The sequence below is a fragment of the Bombina bombina genome, chromosome 7 (assembly GCF_027579735.1).
Source record: "Bombina bombina isolate aBomBom1 chromosome 7, aBomBom1.pri, whole genome shotgun sequence".
Lineage (NCBI taxonomy): Eukaryota > Metazoa > Chordata > Amphibia > Anura > Bombinatoridae > Bombina > Bombina bombina.
In genome coordinates, this window is record NC_069505.1 from 109,393,691 (window position 1) to 109,406,137 (window position 12,447).

The following is a 12,447-nucleotide window of genomic DNA, read 5'->3' on the forward strand; positions in this document are numbered from 1 at the left end:
CTTCACTCAGCCGAGCCACCGATGGAACCGAAGAGGAGATCCGGAGCGGCAGAAGTGATCCTTCAAGGGGCGCTGAAGAAGTCTTCCATCCGATGAAGTGATCCTCCAGGCGGCGCTGAAGAAGTCTTCCATCCGGGCGATGTCATCTTCCAAGTGGCTCGGCTGAGTGAAGACGACTCAAGGTAGGATGATCTTCAGGGGGGTAGTGTTAGGTTTTTTTAAGGGGGGTTTGGGTTAGATTAGGGGTATGTGAGTGGTGGGTTTTAATGTTGGGGGGGGTTGTATTTTTCTTTTACAGGCAAAAGAGCAGTTTTCTTTGGGGCATGCCCCACAAAAGGCCCTTTTAAGGGCTGGTAAGGTAAAAGAGCTTTGAACTTTTTTAATGTAGAATAGGGTAGGGAATTTTTTTATTTTGGGGGACTTTGTTATTTTATTAGGGGGCTTAGATTAGGTGTAATTAGCTTAAAATTGTTGTAATATTTTTTAAATGTTTGTAACTTATTTTTTTTATTTTTTGTAACTTAGCTTTTTTTATTTTTTGTACTTTAGTTAGTTTATGTAATTGTATTTAATTGTAGTTATTTGTAGTTAATTTATTTAATTAATGTAATGATAGTGTAGTGTTAGGTTTAATTGTAACTTAGGTTAGAATTTATTTTACAGGTAATTTTGTATTTCTTTTAGCTAGGTAGTTATTAAATAGTTAATAACTATTTAATAACTATTCTAACTAGATAAAATAAATACAAAGTTACCTGTAAAATAAATATAAATCCTAAAATAGCTACAATGTAATTATTAATTACATTGTAGCTATCTTAGGGTTTATTTTACAGGTAAGTATTTAGTTTTAAATATGATTAATTTATTTAATGATAGTGTAGTATTAGGTGTAATTGTAACTTAGGTTAGGATTTATTTTACAGGTAAATTTCAGTTTATTTTAGCTAGGTAGCTATTAAATAGTTAATAACTATTTAATAGCTATTGTGCCTAGTTAAAATAAATTGAAAGTTACCTGTAAAATAAAAATAAATCCTAAAATAGCTACAATATAATTATTATTTATATTGTAGCTATATTAGGGTTTATTTTAAAGGTAAGTATTTAGTTTTAAATAGGATTAATTTAGTTAATAATAGAAATATTATTTAGATTTATTTAATTAATATTTAAGTTAGGGGGGTGTTAGGGTTAGGGTTAGGGTTAGACTTAGGTTTAGGGGTTAATAATTTTAATTACAGTGACGGCGGTGTAGGGGGGGCAGGATAGGGATTAATAAATGTATTATAGGTGTAGGGGGGGCAGATTAGGGGTTAATAAGTTTAATATAGGTTGCAGCGGGGTCCGGGAGCGGTGGTTTAAGGGTTAAACTATTTATTTAGTTGCGGCGAGGTCCGGGATGGGCAGGATAGGGGATAACTTTATTATAGAGGGCGGCGGTATAGGGGGGGCAGGATAGGGGTTACTAGGTATAATGTAGGTTGCGGCGGTGTCTGGGAGCGGCGGTTTAGGGGTTAATACATTTATTATAGTTGCGGTGGGGTCAGGGAGCGGCGGTTTAGGGGTTAATATGTGTAGAGTAGCTTGCGGTGGGCTCCGGGAGCGGCGGTTTATGGGTTAATCAGTTTATTATAGCTTGCGGTGGGCTCCGGGAGCGGCGGATTAGGGGGTAATACATTTATTTATTTGCGGAGGTGTAGGGGGGACAGATTAGGGGTGTTTAGACTCGGGGTACATGTTAGGGTGTTAGGTGTATACATCTCCCATAGAAATCAATGGGATGTCTGGCAGCAGCGAACTTGTACTTTCGCTATGGTCAGACTCCCATTGATTCCTATGGGATCCGCCACGTCCAGGGCGGCGGATTGAAAACCAGGTACGCTGGGCCGGAAAAGTGCCGAGTGTACCTGCTAGTTTTTTGATAACTAGCAAAAGTTGTCAGATTGTGCCGCACTTGTGTGCGGAACATCTGTAGTGACGTAAGAATCGATCTGTGTCGGACTGAGTCCGGTGGATCGAAGCTTACGTCACAAAATTCTACTTTTGCCGGTCTCTAGCCTTTGATAACTAAGGCGAATCAACCACGCCACAAATACGCTGTGGAATTCCAGCGTATTTGAGGTTGACGGCTTGATAACTACCCCCCTATGAGTACAGCCACACGGCTGAAACGCTTTAGACTGGGGTATTCCGTCTAACAATGCACTTTTTGGAAACCTTTTGTTGTTTTTAACAACGTTCAAATAAAAGTTATGTTTTTATACTATATTTCCTGGACACCGTCTCTGGACTTTTTCCCTGTTTACCTATATATATACGTATTTACAATAAAATGGACCTTTTCCTGTAAGTGAAGATCAGTGGAATGTTAAATATGTACAGTAAATATACAGTTTAACACAAAGACATAAATACATCTGTACACACGTATAGAACTATATATATATATATATATATATATATATATATTTATATAAAATACAAGAATTGGGGCAGCGCTACCAAAGAACTACCATTCTAAGTAGAAATCAGTTTAGCTTAAAACATGTATCTAAAACACAATCAGAAAGGAGCGGTATAAATATGTACTTGAACCCATACAGAGCAATATGCATAAATCATGTATCTAAGACACAGTTTGAAAAAAGATAAATATAAATATGTACTCATACACATAGATCATATAAGTCCAAATCACTAAAAAAAAAAAAAAATGTAGGTGATGACAACAAATCTGTGAACAATGTTAATAAAGAAACAAAGAGGAAAGAGAGTGGTGATATTCTCTTCTTTGAAAAATCCTACTAACAAGCTTAGACTTCAATTGTTATGAGGTAAGTAAATGGCGTTCCAGGAGAGCCCTTATGTGGCACACACAATATCTGCCGCTCGATCTGTGTTTCTTCATAGAGTGCCTTCAGTGCTTCTTGTAGTGCAGTAGAAGTAATAAATCTTCCTCCAGCCTGTCAAATGCCTCAGCGCCAAACTGCCTCACAAACGAATACCACGTAAGCTATACTGATTTATACTTAGAATGGTAGATCTCTGGTAGCGCTGTCCCAATTCTTGTATTTCTTGTATTTCTTGTATTTTTTTCTGAGTACAGTGAGACTGGGTATCTGACTATACTCAGCCTAGGGATTGAAGCTGCTACTTGGAGATCACTATTTTGAGAGAATATTCAGTGCCTTTCGATCGCTTTTGCATAATATTGTTTTGTATTGCTACAATTTGTATTATTGATCTAGGGGTGACAGCGCCCGATACCTATTTATTCCATAAAGAATAGGGTTGGCAGTGGTCCTGTTGCGACAGGGCTCTGCCTTCTTGGGGGCCCCAAGCAGAGATACTGTGCGATGGAGGTTTAATCGTATTTTATTAACAAAATTGAAATTTGTACGTAAATTACTCAGGAATCAAAAAAATTTAAGTACACTAGAGTTGAAAAAAATCACTTAGAAATGTGTACTTATTACAAATTACAAAGTATAATTGTTGTTTTTTGTAATATGGGTTGAACATGGGTGTTCCGTGGGTGTATATGAAATTGTTTCTCTAATCCCAGTGTCATTCTGTAAAGATTTTTGCAATACAGATCTCACAGTTTTTCTTGCTAAAAGGTGGCAAACTTCTCACATGTGCATATGAAAATATAGACAACTGTAAGATGCTATTCACAGAAAGTAGCGTAATGTGATTTATATTGGCTGCAGGATTTTATTTTTAAAGTGCTCTTCGTGCTCACTGTTAACGTCACTTTAAAGGGCAAAGTTTCCCTTTCCAGCGCGCTCTATTAATTTCAATAGGAGACATCTTGCCACTAGCTGGGACTACCCCTTTTTTACAATAATTCCACTTGAGCAGCACCTATGAGTGTCGCCGTGAAAAGCCACGTCTGAACTTGCGAGGTTTAGATCATCGGACCCTTAGAGTTAGATCATATGTGCAAATTCTTAGTATGAGAGCAGCTAAACCATAATATCAACAGTATCTTAATAATTTTGCTATTATCTAGTATGCTGATCCAACTAATTTCCATTACATCTGTCTTCACCTGTGTAAATTACTCAGCAGCATGGCAGGCAACTACTCAGTCTATATTAGATCAAATAAATAATCCTCTATAGTAAGTTAACATTAGGAGATCCTATTGGTTCCTCACTTGCCCACCACGATTAACCTCACAAGCCATCCCCCTTATAATTAACCTCAACATTGAGTGCTGCCACTGGTATGGTAAGTAGCATTATTTGAGGGAGAGATCACAGAAAGGGGTAACTACAGGAAAAGAGGTTCCAGATAGGGTTAGTGGGCATTGACATTGACACCTATATAATATAAGTATCAGTGATTATAGCAGATAAGGTAAGGTGCAACCTAGCAGTTAGTGGTTGAAAGAGCACATTGGATTTCTTCCCTAGCTACTGCATTACTTTTCATGGAATTTTCCAATATAATTTTATTTAAATCAGTTAAAAAACAAAATAAAAAAATGATTTTACACTTATCAAATGGATTCATGATGATTTATCACCGCTGTTGCCTTGCATGCAGGCAATTAATCAATCAAAAAGCACCTTGCAAGAACAATTTTGTGAGATTTTTGGACTTTACTTTTGGACCTATTGAAAACACATCAGAATTCTTTTTTTTATTACTTCTTATCACTCTCTTGAGCTTGCAGATGTTGAAATATTCATGAAAAAAATGATGCTTAGAATAAATGTTGTCCAAAATACTATATAAAAATAAGAGTGGATTTTAACACTTTTAAATAAAAAAAAAAAACAATGTAAAAATACACTTTTGACATTATATGCATATATAAATGCTAGCTGTATAAAAAACAAAATAAATATATAAATTAACATAAATGAATCCTAATAATATGTTGTATGCCAATGGAGATAATTGACTAGTTTTAAAAAAACTTGTTCCTGAATCTAATATCTTGCTGGAAAAAGCAATTACTGCAACACCCCAAAAGGAAAATAAGATAATAAACAAACATTTGGACTTGACCATCGTCAAAGCAGCAAGTTGAGCGTTTGGGGCCTATTTATCAAACTCCGTATAGAGCTTGATGCCCCGTGTTTCTTACGGGCCTTCAGGCTCGCCAGAAACACAAGTTATGAAGCAGCGGTCAAAAGACCTGTCCGCCTGCTCTGATGGTACAATGATAAATGCAGAGAGCGTATGCTGTTAGCATTTATCGATGTGCAGTGGACATGAGCCGCAATATCGGATCATGTCCGCTTGCACGTTCTTAAATAGGCTCCTATAGCTCCATTATAATCAATGAAGCTGCATCTATCTCATTACTGCTACCTTTTAGCCCCATAAAACATGTTCTACTGTCAAATATACCAGCATTACAGAAAAAAATACCTTCAAAATATTACTAAATAAACTAAAACAAGCAACATTAAACATTGTCTGTTTAAGTATAATAGCTAACCAAGCTATTTTCTAAATTATTTGCTTTGCAAGGGTTGCATTTTTATTTTTAAAAAAGGAAATAACTAAATAACTTTATTTCTAGCATTCCATTTTTTTTTGTTTTTCTGTCTGTGTGGGTAATTAGGGGTGGGATTATTTTCACCTGTTTGGGCCTTGGAAGCCTATAAATTTAGCACATTTACTCTGTGAGCTTGCTCTTTTAGGCTTGCTGTATTGATTCTCTGTTAAAGTAACATTGTCTGTTTAAGTATAATAGCTAACCAAGCTATTTTCTAAATTTGCTTTGCAAGGGTTGCATTTTTATTTTTAAAAAAGGAAATAACTAAATAACTTTATTTCTAGCATTCCATTTTTTTTTGTTTTTCTGTCTGTGTGGGTAATTAGGGGTGGGATTATTTTCACCTGTTTGGGCCTTGGAAGCCTATAAATTTAGCACATTTACTCTGTGAGCTTGCTCTTTTAGGCTTGCTGTATTGATTCTCTGTTAAAGTAACATTGTCTGTTTAAGTATAATTGTTAGCTAACCAAGGTAGTTAGGCAAACAAGGTTTTGGGGTAACCAAGGGGAAATATATTTATTTTATACTTTTAAGTTAAACCTTTTATTAAGAATGTGTGAGAATCTCATTCAGTGTACAGCTTGCCACATGTTTGCATCACTGGAGCAGCCGCTTCTGGGATTATATGTTTGTGGCAAGTGCGAGCATATTGTCTCTTTAGAAACTCGTATTGGGGATCTGGAGGAACGAATTGCAACACTACATGAAATTCAGACACTTGAAAGGGAAATGGATAGGACTGAGCTGGTTGTTAATGGTTCCAGCAGTGGGAATGGGGAGGATTCAGATGAGGAGACTCCAGGATGTAGCTGGGTCACAGTTAGAGGGCGAAGTAAGCGGAAGAGACAGGCCAGTTCTGAGCTGGTACACCCCAATAGATTTGCAAGATTAAGTGAAGATGTTGGGGATATCAGTTCAGGGGTGGCAGTGTCAGAGAGGGCCGTGTTGCCTAGTATAGTGAACAGTCCTTTAGCTGTGGAAGAGGAGCATACTATGGTGGGCAGTCCTTCAGTCATGGAAGAGGGGCATACAAGTCAGGGCCAGAGGCAGATGTTGGTGGTAGGAGACTCTATTATAAGGAAGGTTGATAGGGTAATTTGTCATCCAGACCCTTTACATAGAACAGTTTGCTGTCTTCCAGGGGCTCGTGTTAGGCATATTGTGGAGCGTATTGATAGATTGTTAGAGGGATGCGGGTCTGATCCTGCAGTCATGGTGCATATTGGTACTAATGAAGAAATCAGTGGGAGATGGAGAGTCCTAAAAAATGACTTCAGGGAGTTAGGTAGCAAGCTTAAAGCAAGGACATCCAAAGTAATATTTTCTGAGATATTACCAGTGCCGTGTGTTAACTCAGTAAGGCAGAAGGAGCTAAGGTCTGTTAATTCATGGCTAAAAAACATGGTGTAAAAATGAGGGGTTTGACTTTTTAGAACACTGGGCTGATTTTTCACTAGGGTACAAATTGTACAGTAAGGATGAATTGCACCTGAATGACATGGGTGCAGGTGTGTTGGGGGAAAGGATGGTAGCACGTTTAGAGAACCTTTTAAACTAGGCAAAGGGGGGGAGGGTCAATTTGAACAAAATAGAACAGAGAGATCAGTGTCTGAATATGTCACTCCATTAATATCTCAAGGAAGGGATGACTTAAGAAATGTCACATTAGAAAGTATAGAGGAAAGTACACCAAGTAGCAGCAGAAAGCACATGAAAATTAAATGTATGACAACAAATGCAAGAAGCATGACAGGTAAAATGGGGGAGCTGACGCTCTTAGTTGCAGAAGAGGACTATGATGTTATCAGTATAACTGAAACTTGGTGGGATGATTCACATGACTGGGCAGTTAACTTAGAGGGGTATACATTATTTAGGAGGGACAGGAATAATAAAAGGGGTGGAGGAATCTGCATGTATATTAAACCTGACCTTAAACCTACAATAAGGGAAGATATTTATGATACAAGTGACAATGTAGAGACCCTGTGGGTTGAAATAAAGAGTGGGGGGAAAAATCCTAAAAAAATATTACTAGGAACATGCTACAAGCCTCCCAACATTAGTGACCCGGAGGAAACTCAACTACTTATCCAAATAGGTAAGGCTGCTAATAACAGTGCTGTAATTATGGGAGATTTTAACTACCCTGATATAAACTGGGCCAATGAAACTAGTAATTCAGCTAAGGGGGATAGATTTTTAAATGTTCTCAGGGATAACTTCTTGTCACAATTAATAGAGGAGCCAACTAGGAGTAAAGCTATATTGGATTTAGTGCTATCAAACAATACAGATATAATATCAAACATAGAAGTTAAAGAACATTTGGGTAACAGTGATCATAACATGGTCACATTTGAAATCTCTTTTCATATGCAGTGTTTTAAAGGCTTAACTAAGACTTTTAATTTCAAGAAAGCAAAATTCAACGATTTAAGGAAATCATTAAATAATATAAATTGGGACAATGTATTTTCTAATAAAAATACAGAGGATAAATGGATAATATTTAAAAATTTGTTAAATAAATATACATATCAATACATACCATATGGTTATAAAAATAAAAATAAAAAAAATAAGCCGTTATGGCTAAATAAAAATGTGTTAAAAGAAATTAGGAAAAAACGTAGGGCATTTAAATTATTAAAAGAAAATAGTACAGACTCAGCATACAATATTTATAAGGAATGTAACAAAGCATGCAAAAAAGCAATCAAATTAGCCAAAATTGAAAATGAAAAATTAATTGCCAAGGATTCTAAGTCTAACCCTAAAAGGTTCTTTAAGTACATAAATAGCAAAAAATCTAAGAAGGATAATATAGGTACATTAAAATGTGTGGAGGGTAGCATGATAAATAATGACAGGGAAAAGGCTGAGGTACTAAACCAGTTTTTTTCTTCAGTATACACAAGAGAGGAACCATTGAATGATACTTTGGAACAGAATAGAACATGCCAGTCCATACCACTAACTGGGTTTTGTTTAGAGGATATCAGGAAAAAACTAAAAAATATTAAGGTAAATAAAACTCCAGGCCCAGATGGAATACACCCAAGGGTGTTAAGTGAACTTAGCACTGTTATAGACAAACCTTTACTCTTAATTTTTCAAGACTCATTATCCTCAGGCATGGTACCCCAGGATTGGCGTAAAGCTGATGTGGTGCCACTCTTCAAAAAGGGAAGCAGGGATGATCCAGGAAGCTATAGACCAGTTAGTCTGACATCAATAGTGGGGAAGATATTTGAAGGGATTATAAGGGATTATATTGATGAGCATATTCGTGTAAACAAGATTATGAGTTCTAATCAGCATGGCTTTAGGAGAAATAGATCATGTCAAACTAATCTAATTAGATTCTACGAGGAAGTAAGTAAAAATATAGATAAAGGGGAATCAGTTGATGTGATATACTTAGATTTTGCAAAGGCATTTGATACAGTGCCACATGAGAGATTAATGCACAAAATTAAGGGACTGGGAATAGCTGAAAATGTTAGCTCATGGATAAATAACTGGATAAAAGATAGGGAGCAACGAGTAGCAGTAAATGGATCATACTCAGATTGGACAAAGGTAATCAGTGGCGTCCCCCAGGGATCAGTACTGGGCCCTGTTCTTTTTAATATTTTTATAAATGACTTGGAGCAAGGATTAAATAGCGACATCTCTATTTTTGCAGATGATACTAAGTTAAGTAAGGTCATTAGGTCAGAGCAGGATGAGCTCTCTTTGCAAAGGGATTTGCTAAAATTAGAACTATGGGCAAGTGAATGGAAAATGAGATTTAATACGGAAAAATGTAAGGTTCTACATTTTGGAAGTAAAAATAAGCAGGCTATGTATTTTTTAAATGGGACAAGACTTAGCCAAACACAGGAGGAAAGGGATTTGGGAGTAGTAATAGATAACAAGATAAAGATGAGTGCACAATGCAGAGCAGCGGCTTCAAAGGCTAATAAGATACTAGCATGTATTAAAAGAGGCATTGATTCAAGGGAGGAAAGCATAATTCTGTCATTATATAAAGCCCTGGTAAGACCTCACCTTGAGTTTGGAGTGCAGTTCTGGGGACCGATTGCTAAAAAAGATATTGCAGAACTAGAAAAAGTTCAGAGAAGGGCCACAAAGCTAATAAGGGGATTGGAGAAATTAACCTATGAGGAGAGGCTAGCCAAACTGGGTCTGTTCTCTTTAGAAAAAAGGCGCTTGAGAGGTGACATGATTACTTTATATAAATATATTCAAGGCCCATATACAGAGATGGCAGAAGCTCTTTTTATTCCAAGAAAATTGGTTCTGACAAGAGGTCATAATTTAAGGTTGGAGGAAAGGAGATTTAATCTCCTGCAACGGAAACGTTTTTTCACTGTAAGAGCAATAAAATTGTGGAACTCATTACCAAAGGAGGTAGTGAATGCCAATACCATAGATACATTTAAAAATAGTCTGGATAAATTTCTGTATATAAACAAAATTCATGGATATGATTGCTAGTATTAAATGGGTCACATTTTAATGGGGTTATTTAAGCTTAACTGGAGCTTTTTGTAAGTATTTTAGATTTGTATAGGTTGAACTCGATGGACTTCAGTCTTTTTTCAACCTTATCTACTATGTTACTATGTTACTATGTTACTCCCTAGAAAAAAAACAGTAATTTCTAACATATGCAGAAAAGAAAGCTTGAAAAACTTTAAAGAAAAATAAAATATAAAAAAAAAAACAAGACAACCTTGTCAGCTTTTGAAATAGTGAGACATGAGATACTTTAGATGGAGAGTGTTTTAGAATTCCGTCTATTAGAATAAGGCGTAGGGGGAAAACACCGAACACACCTCTAGCACATCTCAGATTACCAACAGCCAGCCCCTTGTTCCTTTCTGCAGGGTAACTGAGACAATTCTTATTTTATCCAGTGAGACAACATTACCCTAAGAGAACAGACATGGAATGCATTCGACAAACATTTAAATAATCAGTTTTGATAGTGTGTTTCCTAAGTTCTGTGATTGTATTGGGTTCTTTTATTGGAAATAATGGTAATGGTAATGGCAGGAACACCCACTAAGAAAACAATAGAAAGAATAAATGGGATGAGCATTTAACAAGGGTCTATGAATCTAACCTAATGTCTATAGAGACAATGGCCCCTAGTTATCAAGCCGTCAACCTCAAATACGCTGCAATTCCGCAGCGTATTTGTGGCGAGGCTGATTCGCCTTAGTTATCAAGCCCTAGATACCGGCAAAAGTAGAATTTAGTGACGTAAGCTTCGATCCGCCGGACTCAGTCCGACACCTACATAATACCTATTAACCCCTAAACCGCCGCCTACATAATACCTATTAACCCCTAAACCGCCGCTACCGGAGCCCACCACCACCTACATTATACCTATTAACCCCTATCCTGCCCCCTATACCGTCGCCACCTATAATAAAGTTATTAACCCCTATCCTGCTGATCCTGGACCTCGCCGCAACTAAATAAATAGTTTAACCCTTAAACCGCCGCTCACGGACCCCGCCGCAACCTATATTAAACTTATTAACCCCTAATCTGCGCCCCCTACACCGTCGCCACCTATAATGCATTTATTAACCCCTATCCTGCCCCCCCTACACCGCCGCCACTGTAATAAAATTATTAACCCCTAAACCTAAGTCTAACACTAACTCTAACACCTTCTAACTTAAATATTAATTAAATAAATCTAAATAATATTTCTCTTATTATCTAAGTTAATCCTATTTAAAACTAAATACTTACCTTTAAAATAAACCCTAATATAGCTACAATATAAATAATAATTATATTGTAGCTATCTTAGGATTTATTTTTATTTTACAGGCATCTTTCAATTTATTTTAACTAGGTACAATAGCTATTAAATAGTTATTAACTATTTAATAGATACCTAGCTAAAATAAAGAGAAATTTACCTGTAAAATAAAAACTAACCTAAGTTACAATTACACCTAACACTACACTATACTTTAATAAATTATTCCTATTTAAAACTAAATACTTACCTGTAAAATAAACCCTAAGATAGCTACACTAATTAATAATTACATTGTAGCTATTTTAGGATTTATATTTATTTTACAGGTAACTTTGTATTTATTTTAGCTAGTTAGAATAGTTATTAAATAGTTATTAACTATTTAATAACTACCTAGCTAAAAGAAATACAAAATTACCTGTAAAATAAATCCTAACCTAAGTTACAATTAAACCTAACACTACACTATCATTAAATTAATTAAATAAATTACCTACCAATAACTACAATTAAATACAATAAATAAACTAACTAAAGTACAAAAAAATAAAAAAGCTAAGTTACAAAAATAATAAAAATAAGTTACAAACATTTCAAAAATATTACAACAATTTTAAGCTACTTACACCTTAATCTAAGCCCCCCTTAATAAAATAACAAAGCCCCCAAAATAAAAAATGCCCTACCCTATTCTAAATTAAAAAGTTACCAGCTCTTTTACCTTACCAGCACTTAAAGGGCCTTTTGTGGTGAATTGCCCCAAAGAATTCTGCTCTTTTGCCTGTAAAAGAAAAATACAACCCCCCCCAACATTAAAACCCACCACCCACATACCCCTAACCTAACCAACCCCCCTTAAATAAACCCAACACTACCCCCCTGAAGATCATCCTACCTTGAGTCGTCTTCAGCCAAGCCGACCACCGATGGAACCGAAGAGGAGATCCGGAGCGGCAGAAGTCATCATCCAAGGGGCGCTGAAGAAGTCTTCCATCCGATGAAGTCATCAATCCAGGCGGCGCTGAAGAGTTCTTCCAACCGGGCGATGTCATCTTCCAAGCGGCATCTTCAATATTCTTTCTTCCGGATCCATCTTCATCCCGCCGACGCGGAACATCCTTCTTCCCTG